This window comes from Dromiciops gliroides, chromosome 1 (assembly GCF_019393635.1).
Source record: "Dromiciops gliroides isolate mDroGli1 chromosome 1, mDroGli1.pri, whole genome shotgun sequence".
NCBI classification, from domain to species: domain Eukaryota; kingdom Metazoa; phylum Chordata; class Mammalia; order Microbiotheria; family Microbiotheriidae; genus Dromiciops; species Dromiciops gliroides.
The window spans coordinates 560,291,587-560,314,133 of NC_057861.1; the positions used below are offsets into that span (position 1 = coordinate 560,291,587).

The 22,547-nt window shown below is 36.1% G+C and overlaps 1 protein-coding gene across 7 annotated transcripts in view; it reads left to right on the plus strand.

Moving 5' to 3' along the window:
• LINGO2 (leucine rich repeat and Ig domain containing 2) overlaps positions 1–22,547 on the plus strand; it is a 1,558,843-nt gene that overhangs the window by 1,181,665 nt on the left and 354,631 nt on the right. For all 7 annotated transcript variants that reach the window (XM_043976351.1, XM_043976354.1, XM_043976355.1 and 4 more), the window contains one exon: positions 441–599. The gene's annotated coding sequence lies outside the window, so the exon portion shown is untranslated. The remainder of the gene's footprint in view (positions 1–440; positions 600–22,547) is intronic.

Genomic DNA, 22,547 nt, shown 5'->3' on the forward strand with positions numbered 1-22,547 from the left:
TATTCTTCAGGTCATTATTATGTTTCTTTGTACTAAAAATCCTAAGTTGTTTTTTTTTTTTCAATGAATTTAGAAACCAGTGATTGCATCACACAAATGCAAGCTATGTGTATTTAGTAGACAGCTATATTGAGGGAGGAGTAATTGAGATGCACTATGATGTGCTTGTGTTTTAATATAAATATTGTTTATTAATCCTGACAGTTTAAATAGATCAATAATAACACGAAGGAGCAGCATGCACTCAGGGTAAACACCTTCTGTAGAACATAAACTTCAGTCTTTCTGCCCTGATGTTTAGCAGTACCCTGAGAGACATTTATGGTTCCAAACACACTCTTTTATGATGCCCTTATTGATTAAGTGGCGGATGCCTCCTAGTCCCAGGACATGGTTGACTATTTTTCAATTAAAATGAAGGGATATCTTGTTTGTTGCAGGTTCATTTCAAGCAGTCGGAGTGTGGGGGCCTGAGAGATGCTACTGTCCATGACATGTTGGAATTATCATGATCAACTACTCTGTTTGGATTTCACCCAGTGGCCAAGAACTTTGCATGGTAGACGGCAAGGACTGGACTTTTAAAAACAGGAAAACAGGTAAGACTCAGAGAATCAAGCTAATCATTTATCACTGCCGCCCGGGGCTTCTATGGGCTGTCAGATGCATTGCATAATGCATAGCTTTTCTATTTGTTTCCAGATTCTGAAGAAAGGTGCTCCCTTAGCTTGAATATTTCAGGCAAATATATATTGTTATAATTGAGTTGCTTTCCTCTAGAGTAAAAGAGGCTATTTAAAGATACATGTAAGGAAACCATAGGAATACTGGCTTAGAAAAGCAATCCCAAACTCCAAAGTACAGGTCAATTTTTTAAAACTAAATTATCCCAAAGTATAATTGTTCATTTACAGGAGAATTGTCTTGTAACCTTTGCAGTATTACCTATCAAGTATTTCCTAAGCTATGCAAAAGTAACCATTTTATGAAATATGAGCTAAATGTTTCAATTCTTTATAGATAATAAATATTTCATTGACTATTTTATTTGCTTAAAAGTAAAAGTATCTGTGAAAATTGTGCTAATTGAATTATAATTTTAAATGGCAATGTCTGTAATTATTATAGCCTATAATGTTAAACATTTATTCAAATAATTTCTACTCTTTTTATTTAGCATTCTAATCTTGGAATAGGATGGGATGGAATAGAATGGAATGCAAACTCCTTATTCTTGGCAATCATCTCTTTTATCATAGTGTTACTTCCTTCTCCATAAAAAAGTAATTCTTTTATTAACTGTAGACAGGAGGGGAAAAAAAATCTCATTTTCTGTGTTCCCTACCCTTGTGAACATCCTAGCTCTTTCCACTTTCTGAATATCAGACTTCCCACAGGAAGACATGAATAAAGCCAGGGTCAGAAATACTTAATTCAAAAAAAAAAAAAAAGAAAAGAAAAGAAATACTTAATTCAACTACTGTTGTAAAGAGAGTATAAGGAAAATTACCTCATTGAATACCCCTAGTCTTGGAACCTATTACATGATTTCTATTACTCTGGGCAGGATTTCCTTAAAATGAAAAGTAGTATTGATCAAGTTCCTCCAGTCTTTCCTATATTTGGCAGCAAATGCCTCTTCAAGTAAATGGTTCTATGATAATCATAGAAAGGGGGAGAAGAGAGAAAATTCACAAATAAAATGTAAGCATCTAAATGAAATTCATCCTATAATGTTCTTTACAACCAAGCTAGATCACAGAAGGGCTGGACAGGGTTACAGGAGGAATGAAACAGGAAGGTGCTGCCAATCTATTGTCTGCTCCAAGAATTGGGGTTGGATAGAATAGGAAAGGTGCTAACCAAAACAACTTCCAATCTTTCCTTTTTTGTTCAAGAGTGATCTGATTTTGAATATGTGTTGGCTAGTTATCCTACTTTCTCAGGGGTTGTAGGGCAGTGGTTAGTGAGGTAGCAAAATTTTCTCTCCCTCTGCTCCAAAGGTCTATGCTTTGGTATCTTTGAGCATTGCAATTATTTGATAAGGTGGAAGAAAGATGAAAGGAATGAACGAGAGAATATATCATGTGATTGCTATCTTGACTTGTTCTCATGGAGATGGAATACTGTTCTCTATGCCCTTGGTCATACTTTTGAAATATATCAGAATCTATGAAGTCATCTCTTGCACAGTCAGTCATGATGAGCACATAATGAACAAATGTACAAAAATATGTTCCTTCCTAAATTTCTAATTTCTTAGAGAGCCCCTGTGCCATTCTTTACACTCTAAAGCATGCTTTAGATATGTTTAATAGGCTAGCATTCACTTAATTTCCTTATTTTGTGTTTAACAGTTCTTTTGTAACACAAGTATTAGAGTAGCTTATATCTATAAGATGGGTCATCAGGTAGCTGCTTATAGGAGAGAATAAGCCTCAATATACTCATTCAGACCAATTTTAGAAAACCATTCTAATCTGGTTATTTTTTTTTAATTATAGAACTTTTTTTGTAAAAAAGTATTTTATTATTTTCCAGGTACATGTAAAGATAGCTTTCAGCATTTGTTTACGTAGGATTTCCAATTTCAAATTTTTCTCCCTCCCCCCTCCCCTAGACAGCAGGCAATCCGATATAGGTTTTCTACATACATACACACACACACACACACACATATTTTATATATATATATGTATATATACACATACATACACACACATATATACACGTATATATATACACACATATATACATACATAACAACATTAAACATATTTCTGCATCAGTCATGCTATAAGAGAAGAATCAGAACAATACGGAAAAACCTCAAAATAGAAAAACAACAGCACCAAAAACAAAAGAAATAGTATGGTTCAATCAGTATCCATATTCCACAGTTCTTTTTAATTACAAAACATTTTAAAAAGAAGCATAACTATATATTTTAAAGAAATTATAATAAATGGACATAAGGTGACAAAGTGTTGGCTAACAGAAGCTTTTCAAATACTTTCATAAATAATTGAAAAAGATCTGTAGAACATCTAAAATGTTTGAAAATAGCTTATTGCCGTAAGTTATATAACCTTCCTCTCCCATATATTTTGAATGTTTAAAGGTCCTTTCTCTTATTAGGTGAATTTCTTCTCTCTCAATCCCAAACAGCACTTATTGGTAAATAAACTCAGAGTAAATGGACAGACAGTTTTTGTTTTGTTTTGTTTTTTGTGAGGCAATTGGGTGTTAAGGGCTAAAATTCTAGCTAGTCTGTCTAAAATATCTAATGAGTGGTCGCCAATAAATTATAAGCTTTAGCAAGAGTTAGACTTTTAAGCATTTATTAAGGAAAACAAGAATTTGATAAAGAGAGAGAGAAAGGCCTAGATTCCTATCTATTAAAGTAAGAGCACATTTCTAGCTCCGCTCTCCACCAGAGTCCAAAGGAAAAAGAGCGAGACTGAGCACCAGTCTCTTCCTTCCTCCTCCCACTAGCCCGCGTCACTTCCTGATGCCAAAGAAAAGACTCCTGGTCTTGCCCTCAAAGACCTTCACTTCATGGGCGGAACTCTTCTACAGTAAGTCTCTAGCAGGTGGCGTTATTCCAATTGTTACATGGGGTTAAGTGACTTGCCCAGAGTCACACAGCTAGTAAGTGTTAAGTGTCTGAGGCCAGATTTGAACTCAGGTCCTCCTGAATTCAGGGCCAGTGCTCTATCCACTGCACCACCTAGCTGCCCCTGACAATTTTAATAAAAACTATATATGTGTAGCACAGTGATTTAAACAAGCCATTAAAGGAAAAAAAACTAAATATTTCCAAAGGCTACAAAATGGGACAAATAACTTTTCCTCCCACTCCTTATTTTCTTCCCTCTGGGTTAGAGGGGAAATGAAGTCAGTGATCACATGTGAAAGGGGAGTTGAGCAGAGACTCCTGGGAAAAGGGAAAAAGCCGGAGGACAGTCCTGAATGCCTGCCTGCCAACATGGACTCTTAAGAAGCAGTCTTTCTTTTATCGGTGGGGGGGGGGGGAGAAGGGTGGGAAATGATGGTTAAGTGACTTGTCCAGGGTCACACAGCTAGTAACTTACTAGTAACTTACTTGACACTGTCAAGTGTCTGAGGCTGGATTTGAACTCAGGTCCTCCTGAATCCGAGGCTGGTGCTTTATCCACTGCACCACCTAGCTGCCCCAAGAAGTACTCTTTCTTTCTTGATTTATCCTCATGTGTACCAAGACTTCTCTAAGGAAGGCTCTTTTCATGCGAGCAAAACCAGAAGATTATTCTGCTAGCTCATCCCTCTTCCTGTATCAGTCATTGATTCACTGAGGTGAAGAGAAGGGAAGTGACTTCCCAAGGTCACCTGGTTAGTAAGTGGCAAAGCCTAGATTTAGATTGTAAATTCAAAACTCTCTTTTGCTTCAGTGTTTTTTTTTTAAAACTAAAGAAGTGTTCATACATTAGTTGTTCTAGTTATGGTCAACCCAGATTAAAAATCAAAGGCTGATATTATTGTCAGTAGCACTACAAGTATCATTTCATCTCCATACTCCTTATTTGAAAAATAAAGGATTGCAATAGATCAGAAACGTCAAACACACCGGGCAGTGCCAGGTATTTCCATTACATTAACATGTAATGGAAAATATTTAATAAAATAAAACAGAGATACCATTACCTTTGGATATTATCAATATGTAACACACAGTGATCCTTATAATACAGATTAGTGTACCCCTTTTCTGTTTAAATTTGACAACACTCTGAGGGATATTTTCTCTAAATTACCTTCCAGCTCTGATACTCAGTGATTCTATGATTTTTAAGAAATTATGAAATAGAATAATTAGGTTTTTAAAAAGAAAAATCCACTTTTCAGTATCAGTTTCTATATGTACTCAGGGATGTGTTTATCTCTTTTTTCCCAAATTTTATATATGCTTACTGGATCAGATTGATTAGGATATACAGATAGAACATGTGGATGGTGAATTAGTTTTATTCCATCATATATATTTCTACTTTAAAAAAAATGTTGCAAGTGTAGGCCTTGTATATTTTTTATATTTTCGTAGTCTAAGATTAACTTTTTTTTGTGGGGCAATGAGGGTTAAGTGACTTGCCCAGGGTCACACAGCTAGATAGTGTCAAGTGTCTGAGGGTGGATTTGAACTCAGGTCCTCCTAAATCCAGGGCCAGTGCTTTATCCACTGGGCCACCTAGCTGCCACAAGATTAACTTTTAAAAATGAAAAAGAGAAATTGTGTCATGCAGTTTTACTGTGTATATGAATTTTTAATTCATTTTCATTTCTCATTGTTTGAATGGCAGTGGCATTTTTTTTTTACATAGAGCTAGAAGCTAAGGACTTGGTAAAGTTAAAGATATGTCATGGCTTCTTAATCCTAGTTTTCAAACGTTTTAGCACCTAGCCATAAAAATGCAGATTAGTCCTGTACTTGGAAGAATTTTTCTTTCTTAGAACATTTTTAAATAAAGACTTTGTTGTCCTTCAGGTGACACTAGTTTAGGCTGATGCATAAAATCAATATTAAGCTATAAATGTAGAGTATTAGCGGGTAGATTTCCACAGCACTTTGGATACCACAACCTATGGTGTGACTCTGCAATCACCAAGGTGGAACTCAAAAAATCTATTTTAAATAAAACCTACTTATGGTCCACAATATTGCTATTGAATACCTTTCTTGCTTTTTGTGGGGAAAAATAGGAATTTCTGCAACTGAAGATGTTTTACAGGTATCTTCCAATCTGATCCAGCAAGCATTTATGAAGCACCTACTTTGTGCAATCCACATAGTACAAAGACAAAAAGGAAAAATAGTCTTGCTCTTAAGGAGATTACTTTGTACAATATATAAACATGCATATACACATGATAATTTGAGAAGGAATGTGAAAGGGCTAAAAAGTAATAGGATCAAGAAAGAATTCTAGTTCAAGATGTCAAAAGGAGGCCATGAGGAGGGGGTTCTTCCAGTTTGGGTGGCAAGCTATACCAAGACTTCTTCATGAATTTTCTAAAAATGAAGTCCTGAGCAATGAGGTAATTGATACAGTTAATTATGTTTTATAGAATCTACTCATGCATCTGACTGAATAACATTGAATATTCTTATATAGGTGTTTTTAAATTCCTCTTCACACAGTGGACCATAAGTGCTAAGCCTACCTGTACCACATGTTGCAAAAGAAAAAACAAATGTTAATGAATATTTGATTGAAATGAAGTCTTAAACTGAGCTCTAGAAATTTATACTTCAATTAAGACAGGGGCAGCTGCTCTGCCACTTTATTTCCCTTTTGAGACTTTTATCTCTCTGACTTTATCCATCTCCCCATCATTTTATCATCTCGTCAATCACTATGTTTCAATCCTTAGGAACATAGCTTGAGATAGCAGAAAAATTTTTACAACTAGAAAAAAATGATGTGCCCAACTTAGCTTGCTCTGCTTACTTAAAAACTAATTAAGTCACTCCACTGAAAATACTGGGCATCAAATGTGGTATGCATTTGCTCAAAAGACTAGAGAACTCTTTAAGAGTAGAGAAAATAAGAGGAAAAAGAAACTGAGCAAGATGTATTAAGAATCAAAATGAACTTTGGCATAACCTCTATAAGTTTAACCCCCAGATGAGCCAGGGCAAGTTATTATAACTGCTCTGTCAGAGCAAATTGATCATTGAGAACATCAGGATTCAGTCCAGTAACTTTATTGAGCACAATCATTATTATAAGCTTCCCTGGTAAACTGCCAAAATTCATTCATTCTATGTGATTGAAGCTTTTATTCTCAGAAAGGTTATTTGGGCCAAATATAAAAGAGCTATAGAGAGTGTGTCCAGAGAAAGCGAACCAGAAGAGCGAAGAGTCAGGTTGAAAGAAATTGGAATGTTTATCCTGAAGGAGACAAGCTTGGGGAGGGGGGGGGCAGAGGGGGGAGAGGAAGGGATTGAAAGGAGGGAGCTGGGAAGGGAGTAGTGATCATTAAGTATTTGAATAGCTGCCATCTGAAAGATAGACTTTTAATTTATTTTGTTCTGAGAACAGAATAGGACATCAATTGATGTAAGTTTCAGAGAAGAAAATATATGATAGATGTAAGGAGGGGTATTGAAGGACTCAAATGAGATAATAGATGTAAAGCACTTTACAGCACTATACAAATGCTAGTTATAATTATTGTTGTTGTTGTTGTTGTTGTTGTTAATTGCTGTTTTTAGCCTACAGGCACCATCTCAAGTCCAGTAATGACTTCATTCATTGAGCCTTTTACTGCTCTCCTGCTCAGTTGAAGCAATGTTAGTAGACTAATATGGGGATGTGCTTGTAAATGTTTAACCACCTGGCTCTGCTGAGAGGAAAAAAAAATGTGTGCACATACTTTTTAGTTTAATCTGCACTATTAACACTTTCTTAAGTCTAAACAATCAACAAAATAATAAATCAAGACCTAATTTGTAGAAAATTTGTACAAAATATTCAGCAATTAGGTCTTGACAGCCAGTTGTTGCATCCATATCAAGGTGTAAGAGCCAACCTTCTAACAATCAGAGCTATCCAAAGGTAGCAGGTTGTATGAAGAGTTAGTGGGTAAACCTCATTTGGTAATCATTAAGGAAAAGCTAGATGACTGTCAGAAAAGGTTCTTAAGATTATTTTCTTTTTTCAAGTAAAGATTGAACAAGCTGACTACTGTGGTCCTTTTCAACTGTGTAAACTTTGGGCGGGGGGGATTGGGAAAAATGATACTCTGCTTTATAGCTATAAAATATTATATAAATGGGAACTGTGAAAGCTAATGTTACACCAAATATTTCGGTATGTAAAATCTTCTACATGCATACCTCACCACACAAATCTCTCTATTTTTGACTTCTTGGGTAATGATAGACTTTTAGAAATTCTAAATTATTTACATATATAAGGATCCCAAAAAATTTGCTTTTGGATATCCCACTGATGGGGGACTCAAGAACTCACAGTTCAACCCATTCCATGATATTTGGGGATTGCTTTGTTACAGGGTTCTTTCTCACGTAAAACAAATTTTCTACAATCTGCAGCACTAATTGATGTAACTAACAAGATGCCTTATGGCCTGATACAGAATTAATCAATCCGAGGTATGAATAAGGCCTAGATACCTCTACTGAACCAATCAATTAAATTAATAAGTTATTTGGGGAGGAATAGAGTGCTTTTGAGCCATTAGATAAAATCAGAATAAGATTAATAGAAAGTGTATTGGGATTGGCCAAAGAATCAGATGTACCTCTAGGCTTATGCATAGGCAAAGAAAGGAATTTAGCAATTGCTTCAAGGGGCAGGAGCAGCTAAGTTGTGCAGAGCAGTGGTCCTAGAATCAGGAAGAGCTGGGGTTCAAATACAGCCTCCAACACTTACTAGCTGTGGGGCCCTGGACAACTCACTTATCCCCAATTGACTCGAAAAAGGGTCAAGCTTCAGGAAATATTTCAAGGAGTTAGATCCTTGTGCCTGAAACCAGAGAACAGTAAGGGGGAGAGGAAGTGAGCCTCTTGAATTCCCTTACCTCCCCCCTACCCTTGACTTTGTCTATTCATAGACTGCACCAGTAATAGAAAATTCATCTCAGTGGGAACTGAGAGAGGACAAACTAGATAAACTTAGAGCAGCTTCAGAGAGCATAGAGTTATTGACTCTACAAAAGAACTGACTGTCAATGTTCAGCAGAGAGCTACACTTAAGTGGATTTTCACAAAGACTCCACAAAGGGATAATTCCAACCAGGAACTGAGTTTTGCAATATGTGCTTTCTAAGTTTGAGTCCACTTTTTCCTAGGCTCTGCAGGGAAGTATGTCTCAGACTTGATGAGGGTGAAGGAGGGGTAAATGTTTTCATATAATCTATTTTAACTAAACAAATTAATAAATACTCCTAAAAGCTAATTAACTTTGACTGGTTAATCAGCTTTGTGGAGCACACTGGTGAGGGCTCATGAGTATTCAAAACATCTTAAACTCCTGAGGGTTACTCCTAGAACCTTAAATGTCAAACTGGTAAACAACCTTCTACCAAATTACCATTTCTAGTAGATGTCAGGAGAGTTACCCTAGAGGGGATGCTATATTTATATTGAGTTGAAATCTGCCTTACAACCCACTCATTTTAGTTCTATCTCTATACAGAATAATCCTAGCCTTTCTTCCATAAGAAGTTCCTTTTACTAATTAAAAATAGCATTAATATCCCTACTAAATTTTCTCTTCTCCAAGCTAAACGTCTCATCCCTACACCAGATCTTCAAAAGACATAGTTTCAAGTCTACTCACCATTCTAGTTGTGTAATCTGAGTTTATCCCTCAAAGAAAATAAAGTTTTGAATGCTTTAATAGCCCAATGTTTTGTTACCATGTCAGGGTTACATGAGTTTTATGGTTTCTTGCCTAACCACTTTCTTGTCTTTGGGCAGCTTTCTTTTCTTTTTTAATGCTACAATGGAATTGTATTATCTTTGGTGAAAATAAGGGATAACAAGGGAATCAATCATTGGAATTTTTAGCTATATTGGCAGGATTTCTTATGTGTCTCTTGTAAGGGACAAAGATACAAAATATGATTTGTTTCATAGAATCTATTCAGACATAAAAGTACCATGATTTAGTGACATATAGCAAGACTTCTCTTGTCATACTTCTATTGGCCATACATGCTTTTTAAGTTCTTTTCCAGATTCAGGTTTTCCATAAAGAATTGTATACTTCAGGTCAGAGGAAATTTTGGTTGCAAGGGCATTAGCCACTCTTTCTTGAGGTGAAGTAAAGAAATAAATATGGAAAAGTTACGTGACTTTGGTGTTAATATCTTAGCTAAAGATCTATTTTTGTTCAAAGAGAAAGCTAAATTAAGCCATGTTGCTAAATGTCATTGTGTCAAGATAAAACATCTTTATATAGACCCCAGAAATGGGAATCTGCATTGTAGACTATGTCATTTAGAATCAACAATACAGGTTTAGAGTCACTAAATGTGTCTTTGAAATGATAAGTTGGTAGCAAATGGATCATCATGGTCCATTGACTAAATTCTGTAGTGGGAAAATGTTCTAATATACACCTATACAGAATATCCTTTAGTGCCTCTGTCATCAATCAGGCAGCATGTATAATTACAGGTTTAATTCTTTTCTCTTAAAACTCAGGTTTCTAAGAGAAATGTAGTATATTAAATATTTAGAAAAAAGTTCATATGAAAACTACTTATTAAAAAGTACAAATTACACTTTTTTTAAATAAATTCAATGGCATGATTAATCTCACTAGTTTTCCAATTGAAGAAATCACCTTGAAGGCAGAATTATGGCCCTTGAACTTGCAATATAGTTAGACTTGTGGTATAGACACATGCTTTTAGAAATAGCTGTACCAATGATGTGATGAGAAGAAAACAATACCTATACTTCCTTTTACCTTATGGAGAAAATCTGCCTCTACTATGGTTTACATATTGCCACTTGGAAATGTTATTTTTTCATAAGAACTGTCCTTCTTTGGAAAGAGCAAAGAGGACATAAGGGTAGAAAGTAATCTGTCTAAAAGGAGGTTTACCAATATCAAGATAGGTATTGTTTTTTTTTTTTATATTAGACTTCATGCCTAAATCCTTAAATCACCTGTCCTTTTGTTTCTTTGAATCTCCCTTAGAATAATGATTGTTCTCAAACAGAATCTCCAGGCCCACTCACCTTTGCAGTGCTTCTGTTATGTGGTCCTAACCCAAATAGTTAGAGTTATGCCCTGTAATATCTTAGAATATTTGGTTACTTAAACTATTCCTATAAGAATCTACTATTACAAAACCCCATATTAGACACCAAATTAGACAATTTCTATCCCCAAGGAATTTATAATCTAATGAAGTTGGGGGTACCATATGTATAGTCAATTGACTATAATATATCAAACAAATAGTCAACTAGCATTTATTAAATAAAGGTTTCTTTGACTAGAATCCATTAACTTGGATGGGGAAAAAATTGCATCTTTATATCAATATAATTGGTTTTCCATGTAATTCTCAGTGTTCTATTTTATTCATTTAAAAACACTATTCTGAGAACTGGTCCAAAAGTTTATTCAACAGACTGCCAAAGGGTTCCATAATACAAAAATTGTTTAAAGTCTCACTATTAAAATGCATACTGTGTTCCAAGTATTGTTCTAAGCACTGGGGACACAAAGAAAAGCAAAAATAGTCTTTGCCCTCAAGGAACGTCCATTCCAATTATAGAGATGACATGAAAATAAATAAATATGTGCAAGATATATAAATGTACTGTATGGAACATAACCTAAAAGAGAAAACTCCTAGAAGTATGGTATACTAGAAAATGCTTCCTACAGGAGATGGTATTTGAGCCACTTAAAACCAGACATTTTAAGAAGTTAAAGGTGAGGAGGGAGAACAGTCCAAACACTGGGAATCTACAGAAAAGCATAGAGATAAGAGGTGAGTGAAATGTCTGAGAAATTTTAAATAGGTCAAAATACCTAGGATTGTAGAGTGTATAGAAATGAGGAAAATGTAACTGGAAAAGTATAAAGGCACCAGGTTGTGAAGAATTTTCAATGCCAAAAAATGACTTTATGTTTGATCCTAGAGGTAAAAAGAAACAACTGAAGTTTATTGAGTAGGTAAGTGACATGGTAACCACCCACCCTCCCACATACCCCCCTTAGAAAAATCACTTAGACTTTTGAATAGTGGATGAATTAAGAGTGGGAAGAGATTAGAGATAGGGAAGTCAATTAGAAGACAGCTGCAGCGTTCTAGGGATCTGAAACGGAGTAACAGCTCTGTGTGTAGAAAAAAAAAGGGAGATATAGAAGAGTGACACTATGCAAGTAGAAATGGCAAAATTTGGCAACTTATTGGATATACAAGGTGAGGGAAGAATTGGGGATGACACCATGTTGTGAGCCTGTGTGGCTGAGAGCATAGTGCTGCCCTTAAAAATTATAATGCATGAGATAAGAGGATTTAGGTTCTGTTTTGGCCATGAAGGGTAATCAATTAGAAATATTCAATAGGAAGTTTGTGATATGAGACCAACGTATTTGAGAGAGTCTAGGGCTGAATATCTAGATCTTGGAATTATCTATATAGAGATCAGGATTGAAACCATGAGAGTTGATGTGATATGATGAGTGCCAACCAGAGATACAAAATTCTATAAGAAACTTGAAGAGGAAGAGATGACTTCCAACTGAGGGAAACGGGGAACTTTAGGGAGATTGTTGTATCTGAATTGGGCCTTGCATTTCAAGAATGATAACAATAATATAGTAATATTTGTAATATAAATTTATAATATGATATGATTTATATATGATATGATATGATGATATGAGTATAGAGTATATTATGAATCTTTGCCTCTTCTTTGCTTATGCTGCCCCTCTGATGTGGGCGATGGATTTAATTGACCAGATTGATTGTGAGGTGTCCCAAAGAATTACAAGACTCAGTGACTCAGTTTCCCAAGTTTTATTGAAAGACTGCTGACCACAGAGGGAGCACCATGGAGATAGGTGTCTCGAATAGGGGAATGAAAATCATTATATTTATAGTGAGAAAAAGTAGGTTATCTCCTTATTGTCTTAATCTCCTCCTTAGGGGAGGTTCATGGGAGGTCTTATCCTAGTTTTTTATTCTTTCTCTGTATTTCTCTCATTTGTCTCCTTCATTTTAATTCCACTGCCTTCTCCTTGATTCAGTCTCCCTCATTAAGACCCCTCTGTATTATTGCAATATTTTACAAACCTATCTTCCCACCTCTACTCTCTTCCCCTGCAAACCATAATTCACACTGTTCCTAGAATTATTTTTCTTCTGTGTAGATCTTGCCAGGTAATTTCTTCATTCACATACTGAGCTAGTATTAGAGCCTTTGTTTACCATCAAGGAACTTATAGTCTGATTTAGGAGATAGGGAAAATACAGAGGAGATAAATAACACCAAAAGATAGCACATAGAAAATGTCATTTGAGTCATAAGGCGCTATAGGAATTCAGAGGAGGGAGCATGCTTTGGGAACTGGAATTTATTAGTGAAGCTAAGAGGCAGAGGGGTATAATGGATGGAGAGCTGACTGAATCCAAAAAGACCTGAGATCAATTCCCTCTTCTCACACAAACTGGCTATGTGACCCTAGAAAAATCACTTAACTTAACAGTGCTCTAAGAATCAAAGATTATGGTGCATAGAATATACTAGGCTGTTTTGGTAGTGGGAGTTTCCTAATTTGGGACTTCCTGATACTAAGGAATTCACAGATCCAGTCCCCTTCTCTATTAATATGAATATCATTATTAATAACACATAGCACCACTCTGAATTGAGCAGGTACCTAATGAAATATGTTTTCCAAAAAATAGAAAGAGTCTATGTACTGCTCTCTCCAAACCATTGATCTCTTAATTGTCAAATGTAATGACCTTTTATCAATCCTCATTCTTCTTGACCTCTCTGCAGCTTCTGACACTTTCAATTATCCTCTTTTCCTGGATGCTCTTTTCTCTAGGTCTTTATGTCAGTACTCACTCTTGGTTCTTTTCCTAGCTGCTTGATTGCTCCTTCTCATTCCCCTTTGCTGGATCTTGATCAATATCCTGCCCACTAACCGTAGGTAAACCCTCAAGGTTCTGTCTTGAGCCCTCTTCTCCTTCTATATTATTTAATGTGGTGATCTCAATTCTCATGGATTCTATTATCATCTAAGATGATTATCAAACCCTGGAGGTTTGGATTTTTTTTTTTTTTTTTGCGGGGCAATGGGGGTTAAGTGACTTGCCCAGGGTCACACAGCTAGTAAGTGTCAAGTGTCTGAGGCCGGATTTGAACTCAGGTACTCCTGAATCCAGGGCCAGTGCCTTAACCACTGCGCCATCTAGCTGCCCCGAGGTTTGGATTTTAACCATCTGGGAAATGGGACATATTTTTCCCTTCCTCTATCCCCTTTCTCATTGTCCCTTGCCCTACTAACTTCATTTGTCTTGTAATTTTGTTCCCATCAATAAAACCTGTTTTGTTTTTTGAAAGAGGCTGCTAATTCCCTTTCTTACCCCAATATTATGGCAAGCCATCCAATTAACTCTCCCCATACTAAATTTGGCCCTTACAGAACATGAATGTTGTGGTTTAAATCCCATTGTTTGTCCTTATTAGTAACTGAGACACAAGAGACAGAAACAGGAGAATCAGCTTGTACGTACTAAAAAAATACACTAGATTCTAAAAATATACCAAAAAAATCCTATGATTGGTAAGATTATGGAGTAGTTGTTTACCATATAGCCTTCCAACTTCAAAAACTTCAAAAGAAGGAAATATATGCCATATCTGTAGCAACAAAAATTAAATGCACAAGATAGGAACACAAACACCACATAAGACAAAAGGCAAATGAAATAATATGATAAAACCTAAATACTTAACCCTCCTACTATAACTATTCTGATGCCCAGATGCCCCTTCAGATAGGGTATGGTCAGTATAATCAATCTTTCAAGGTTTCAAGGTCCAGCCATGGGAATCACTGACTAGTTCCATCATTGCAGTGACTCAATCTGAATGCCCTCAAAACTCACAGGAATCAGGAAACATTGATTTTGCCCAGGCATTGAAAGAAAAGGAGTACAACTGGGAAGTAGATGTTATTTTGGAAGATACTACCACAGAAAACTGGATAGAGAGGAAGGAACTACTATGGGCAGGAGACTGGAAACCCAAGCTTGGGAATCCTCTTTCCAATGAGCAATCGATGAGTTGAGAGCAAGTTGTTCCCTCCACAACCTCACAGCCTCAGGAGACTTAGGATGTTCTTTGAAAAAATATTCTTGATATGGCAGTAGAAGAGGTGTGGGTCCAAGCAAAAAATATTAAAAAGACAGTGAGAAGTCATTGGAAATATGAAAAAAAAGGGCTGAAAGACAAAAAGTACAAGAGAGTACGGCAAGGGTTAAGCATAGCTCAGTACCAAATAAACCAATGAGTCCCTTAAAGCCGGAAGAAAAAAATTAGTCAGAACTCAGAAAAAGAGTGTGTATTGAATGAAAATTATACTATGAAAGAAAATGAATGAATAACTTGAAATGAAGACTTCTGTAGACTCCCCAGAGATCATGTATCAACAAAAAGAAACTCCAGACTGGTTCAAAGGAAAAATAAAACTTTTAAAAGAACATGTTACAATGGAATGTATGTCAGAAATCAGACCTCTCAAAGTAGAATTAACAACAACATACAAACAGAGTAGAAATCATAATAGAGACTTGCTTCAAAGAAGTGGAACTGAGAAAAAGAGTGACAGATTTGGAACTCAAAAATACAGAAATGAGAATGAATGGCAGAAGAGAAAGCCAATACTTTTGAAAGAGCATATGAATTCTGTACAATAAAAAATGACCTTGAAAATAGGATTCACAGATGTACCTTTAACATAATTGGTTTTCTAGAAGGTAAAAAAAAATATATGATACCTCAGAAAATGATACATGAAAATATACAAGAGCTTAAAAATACAAACAACAAACAAAATATTCTTTGATCACAAAGATTTCCAGGAGAGAAAAGTTCCACACTTTAAACTCTTGAGCATGTAGTAGCTAAATTTCAAAATTTCAATACCAAATAACCATTTTTTTAAAGTAGACAAGAGAAAGACCCTCAGCTTTGAAGGAATTTCAATGGGAACAAATCAAGATTACTCCATAGCTACAATTTGCTAAATACATATATGTGCATATGTATTCAGAATATTTTAAGTCAAAGATTTTGTTTGTTTGTTTTTTCTTTGCAGGGCCATGGGGGTTAAGTGACTTGCCCAGGGTCACACAGCTAGTAAGTGTCAAGTATCTGAGGCCAGATTTGAACCCAGGTACTCTTGAATCCAGGGCTCGTGCTTTATCCACTGCACCATCTAGCTGCCCGAGAATATTTTTAAAAAATGCAAGTGACATCCCAAAAGAGTATATCATGCAAAGCTAAGCCTATTTATCCACTTAAAAGATAGACCTAGGGGCAGCTAGGTGGCGCAGTGGATAAAGCACCAGCCTTGGATTCAGGAAGACCTGAGTTCAAATCCAACCTCAGACACTTGACACTTACTAGCTGTGTGACCCTGGGCAAGTCACTTAACCCCCATTGCCCTGCAAAAAACAAACAAAAAAGATAGACCTTAAAAAAGAGGCAACTGAGGCACTTCTGGCAGGGAAGAGAAAAAACTAGAGCTGAAAAGAATAATTGCACACATTCCAAACAAGAACATGAAAGGTAAATAGTTACATTATCAGTTGAAGGCTAAGAAATGAAAAATTCTCTCATGATTATAGGTTATTCTTTTACAAAAGAAATTAGATTGAGATGTAAAATAAAGAAGAGCAAGGAACTATTGGAGGGAAAATATAAGAGGCTGAAGTTTTGAGGTAAAATCAAAGAATTAGAAGGGAAGGAAGAACTGAGAATGGAGTATTTTTAAAAATAGCAATTTTCTGCATGCAGAAAAAATTTTTTTAAAAAGACATTCAGAAGGAATATGAGACACTGACTAAAATTTTCTATGCACCAAGGGACTTTAAAAAATTTGAGTTGCAATGTTACAACATTTGTTAAGTGTTATGTGCCACTTTTTCAATCTGACTCTTCATGACACAATTTGAGGTTTTCTTGGCAAAGATACTACAAGTGGTTTGCCATTTCCTTCTCCATTTCATTTTACAGATTAGGAAGTGAGGTAAACAGGGTTAAGTGACTTGTCTAGGGTCACATAGCTAAGTAAGTAAGTATCTGAGGCCATATTTGAACTCAGGTCTTTCTGACTACAGGCCTGGCACTCTATCCACTATGTTACTTACCTGCCCCATTATGTGCTAAGCACAGAGGATACAAATATAATCAAGGTAGACTGTGTAAGAACTTACATTCTAATAGTGGAAGCCAACACATAAAGGGGAACTAAAAAGGGGATGATGTAAATGCACAGCATGGCTTTGAATTTGATGTGTAGCCCCGGGACCCATCAAAATAAGGCAAATGCTGACCTATCAGAGCCAAGGGACCCTGGGGACAATTCCAGATAACCTGTAGGGAAGAGGTAGAGATGGAACTGAATGGAGCAGCCTGGGAAGAGAAATTTTATTTTGCTATCAATTAGAGCAAAAATAAAAATTCACAATAACAAGAGAAATACTGTTATATACCCTCTTTTATTCTCTCTATACTCTTTCACTTGAGGACCTCATTACCTCCCATGATTGTAATTATAATCTCTATACAGATGTCTCAATTCCTTAATCTGATCCTAGTTTCTTTCCTGAGATCCAGTTGTTCATCTATATTGTATATGTATTATTGCATATTTCAAATTGGATGTCCTATAGGCATCTCAACCTCAAAATGACAAAAACTGAACTCATTTTATCACTCAAAAAATACTGTACTTCCCTTCTGAACTTTGCTATTTGTGTAGAGAAAACCAATTCTTGGGTCACCTAGCTTCATAATGTTACCATTATTACTGATTCATCATTGTCCTTCATCCTACATATCCAATCAATTTCCAAACTTTGTCATTTCTTTCTCCCTCATATTTCCTTAATCCAACCCTTGTCTCTTCTCTCACAGGTACTACCTAGTAGAAGCCCTCACCACTTCTCCTTTGGATTAGTATAAAAGCTTTTAACAAGCGGCTTCCCTGTCTCAGGTCTTTTCCCTCTTCAATCTATCTTCCACACAGCCAGCGGTGATTTTCTTGGCATGCATGTGTGATCATGTCACTGCCCTATTTATTAAAGTCTCATGTCTCCCTATTGACTTTAGATTCAAAACCCTTCACATCCTGGCCCCAAGCTCGCATGTTGTCTCCCTTGTTAGACTGTAAGCTCCCTGAAATCAGGGATAGTCATTTCCTTTTCTTTATATTTTCAGTGCTTACCATGGTGCCTGGCACACAGTAGGCACTTAACAAATGTATTTTAATTGACAAGGAGAGAGAAATCAAGCTGAACTGCCTAATGTAGGTTGAATTGAATAAAGAATCAGTGAAAGTTGTAATTTATGTAGATTTTCATTGATTCTTTTTTGGAGCAAAGAATCATAAGATCATAGACAGAGAGTGGTAAGGGAAAAAGAGATCATTTTGTCTAACTCCCTCACTGTTAGAGTTGAAGAAACTGAGGCCAAAGAGAGTGACTTGCCCAAGGTCACACAGTTAGCACTTGAATCCAAGACCTCTGATTCCAAAGCCAGGACTCTTTTTTTTCTACATTTTAGACTACTATGTCAGACTTATTTGCTCCATCCTCCCGACTTCATAGATCTAAAACTAGTCCATAGATGGGTTTCTCTTTTAATTTTTGAAAGTATGCAGGGAAGTAATTGCTAAGGATTTAATCACAAAGCCTATTCTTATGTAGGTTAAAGGATTATATTTATTACAAGACGATATTTAATGAACCAGTCTATGTATCATATTATTTCAAAAATAATCCCTATTGGAGAGAGAAACATATATTATTTTTCATGGCTTGCATTTATAGCAGAATGAAAATATATGCCTATAGCATACTAAATTGTGTCCAGAAAGAAGAGTATCCTTCACCTATGATCTTTAATCAGATGGAATGTTTAATCAAGCCCAATTCTCTTGAAGACCATGATCTGAAGTGGCTCCAAAAATGGCTCTACTGAAATAAATGGCAAATTATAGTTTTATCCCATTTATCCAAAAACCTGCACATGATTCACTTGGCCTTTTTTGTCTAGCTTTTTGAAATTGCAGCATGCTTGTGAGACACCTCACTTTAATCAATATAATGCATTTGCTGATAGGTTTGTAGCTCAAAAATCATCCAACTGTTAGAAATGCTGGCTTCTAATTAATCAGGAGGTAAGTGTGTTAAGTACCTTTTTAGTTGAGCCTAATCATAATCCATGAGTGTATCTGCCTATTTCCTCTGCTTCTGGTGTTTCCTCTGACGTCTACCCTGCTTCTAGGTGATACAGGATATGAATACATTACAAATAAGTAACTGACAGTAAATACAAGTAAATATCTTACTGTTTGTGTCTATCTTAAAAATAATTGTAGTGCGTTTATTCCTAGATTATATTCATACATAATACCATGGTTATTTCAAAGCATAAACACATGTATAGTTGTAGCAGAGGCTGGTAAGGGACTCCTTAACAACTGAGTCCCCACAATTCACTTGATAAAATTATAGACTACAAGGGGCAGGTTACATAGTTAGGGATATGTAAAGGTAAATCCTTTTCAGCCTTTAGTATAAGTCCATTTTCACTTTATAAAGGGCATGAGATTTAGAGTGAATATGTGCACCTGAAAAGGCAAGGAAATCAGTTTGATTATTGGGAAAGTCTATGCACCTACTCCAGTTCCCTTTTCTTAGCCATTGAGAAGGGTAAATAGAAGTAGTAAGTTTACTTTTTAGCTTTTCCTTTGTACTTGAGGAATGCAGTAATGGGGGAGAAAGGGTTCTCTCTCCTACACCATTCCACTGGCAACAGAGTCTAGCAGCAATCAATCAATAAACATTATCAACTGCCTTCTATAGACCAGGCCACTGTGCTAAATGCTAGGGATACTAGAAGAGGCAAAAGACAGTCCCTGTCTTCAAGGATCTTACAGTGAGAGACACAATATCCAAACAAATATATACAAAGCAAGCTATATACAGGATAAATAAGAAATCATTAACGGAGGGAAAACATTAAAATTAAGAAGGGTTGGAAAAAGCTTGCAGTAGAAGATGGGATTTTAGATGGGACTTAAAGGAAGCCAAGGAGGTCAGTACATGTCATGGAGAAGGGAGAGTATTCTAGGCCTTTCCCAGGCCTTTTCTCTAGCTGTCCCTTATGGTTGGAGTGAGATAGAATGTCTTGTTTATGGAACAACAGAAGTACATGGGAAGGTATGGAGGAGGACCCAATTCTGGATGGCAGTTGGCTGTGGAACCTAGAAGTAAGTAGTGAACAGAAATAAAGGCTGGCATCTGGGCCAGGATCCTGCTGCGTAGGAAAAAGCAGGCCTCAGAGCCAAGATCTGGGGAGAGAAACTTTCAATCCAAAAAAAGGCCCAAGATAGAAAGAGTCAGATTTCTCTAAATCCTCAGGTATTTTATTCATAAGGACCATCATTCATTTTAGGAAAGAGGCCAGGGAGAAAGATAGTCTGACCTGGAGCAAAAATATTATAGTTACAGACTTAGAGCTAGAAGAAACCTCAGAGGTCACCTAATCCATCCCCCTTTATTTTATAGAAAACTGAGGCCAAAGAGGTTAATTAACTTGGCCTAAAGTTACTTGGTATTGTGAGATTAGGTTGTCGACAGATTGCAGAAAATCTAAATCTTCTAAACTAACTTCCTCACCATAATTCCTAATCTCTTTCTTGGTAACCACTCTAGCTCCACGGCTAAAATTTTCTTGGTGATCTAAATATTTCATTTTGGGAAAAGCTATAATAGTTTCTTGGGGTTTTTGTGTGTTTTTTAACTTTATGATCTTTTGTTGGTGGAATAAGAGCTATCCCAAGTTATGCAGAAATAAGCAACATAGTAACCATAGTTTATATAGCTTCTCTGAAAGGGTGTTTTCCTACTGTTATCTCACAAAAGCAATAAAGTTATCATTGCCTTGAATGGCAATCCCAATAAATGTCATTTCTCAGAAGCTACTGCCCTTCATTTTATGTTCTTAAGTGGCCAGTATTTTATATGTGGATGTGTTTCTGCCTTGAATTGAATATTTTAATGATTATAGAAGGTAATGTACTTGATGGTTGTATATTCATGGTTGAGTTCTCCTTCAAAGGCTATAAGGTTAAAGGTTCTCTTTGTTTTGGAACAGGGATTCTTAATCTTTTTTCATGTGTAATGGACATCACTGGCAGGTTTGTGAAGCCTTTGGACTACTTCTTAGAATGATGTTTTAAATCATTAAAGAAAATACTAACTTCCAATGAGTGAAAATAAAGATGTAATTTTCCCATTCAAATTCACAAACCACCACCAAAATCTATCCACAGATTAAGAAACCTTGATTTTTTGACTGAGGAGCCTGAAATCGAAGATAACATGAAAGGAAGAAGGAAAAAAGTTTTAAAAGGCTAAAAGTTTGAGTTCAAACAGAAGAAAATTGAGATTAACAAAAAACTTAGACTTCTTTATAGTGGAAAGTGTAGACTTAGCAAAGATACTAAAAGCCTAGATAGTTTGAGAAATCAGGACAGAATATTCAACTGAGTTTGCATGTTTTCCAAGGTAATTCAGTTTCCTATTCCCCCACCCCCTCTATTTTTGGATAATTCTAAGGGAACTAGAAACAGAATTATCAAAACAAAGGAAAATTAAAAGTTTTCCTATTTTTTTTGTATTCATTTCTATATTATTTTCATGATGAAGAGGAAAGTAGTTATTAATAACTAGACTGGCCTGGGTATGTCTTGCTGTTGTGGTCACCTGCCAGTACCTTCAGTACTAATAATTGGGGAAATGGAGTTCCCAAAATCACCGGAAAGTGCCCAATAGGCAGCTGAATGAGGGCTAGATGTTTCTCTAGTCATGAAGAAGAGGCTTCCTTGGTCAATGGAGGAGGAAGGCAATCACTCATGACCAGGACTTCAATAAGAATGCAAGTAGGGAGTTACATCTGAGGCTGCCCATAAACAGCTAATAAAGCTGACTTGGATTAAGCTTCTGGTATCATTAAACTTTCTAAAAAGCTTTCTGTGTTAACAAGGGGTAGAATAAGAAGGCCAGGGAAAAATCTTTCTGGAAAATCAGTGCAACCCTGGGATACAGAGATTTCCCTTCTTGTGTGGGTCTATATCTTTCTGTTTTCTGTTTCCCTGGGAAGTGTCTTCCTCAGTACACCAAATTGTAAGTAGCTTCAGGCACAGGATATGCAAAAGGACAGGGAAGTGATGACCTCATGTCACATGGTCAATGATAGCTGCATCCCTGACATTTTCTGAGCCCTTACCTATTCTCTATATTGTACCTTTTCCTTAAGTACTTGGTAGTCAGAGATTGAAGGACCTAGACTTTGAGTTAGAAAGCATAAACCTACTATGCCTTGACGGCACAAATTTGACAATACGAAAGCTGCTGTGTCCATTATGTGCAATATTCTTAAACCACAATGACTGCAATAGCTCATAATAGAACACTAGTTTAGCCATCTAAGAACCTGCAAGCACTATACATTTGTAGAAAGTTTATCTTGAACATATTGTATAACTGGTAGGAAAATTCAATATTAAGAGGCAGATGAAAAAAAATATCCAATTTACTCAGTGCAGGAAACATTATGCACAGCGTGTCAACTGGTTTAAGATGCAGAAATGCCTAAACAAGTTATTATTACTGTGAAAAAAATTAGGAAAAATGTACAATCAAATATATATTGATCTCAGTCTATCCCAAGCATTAGTCACAGTCTTTACAAATGCAAA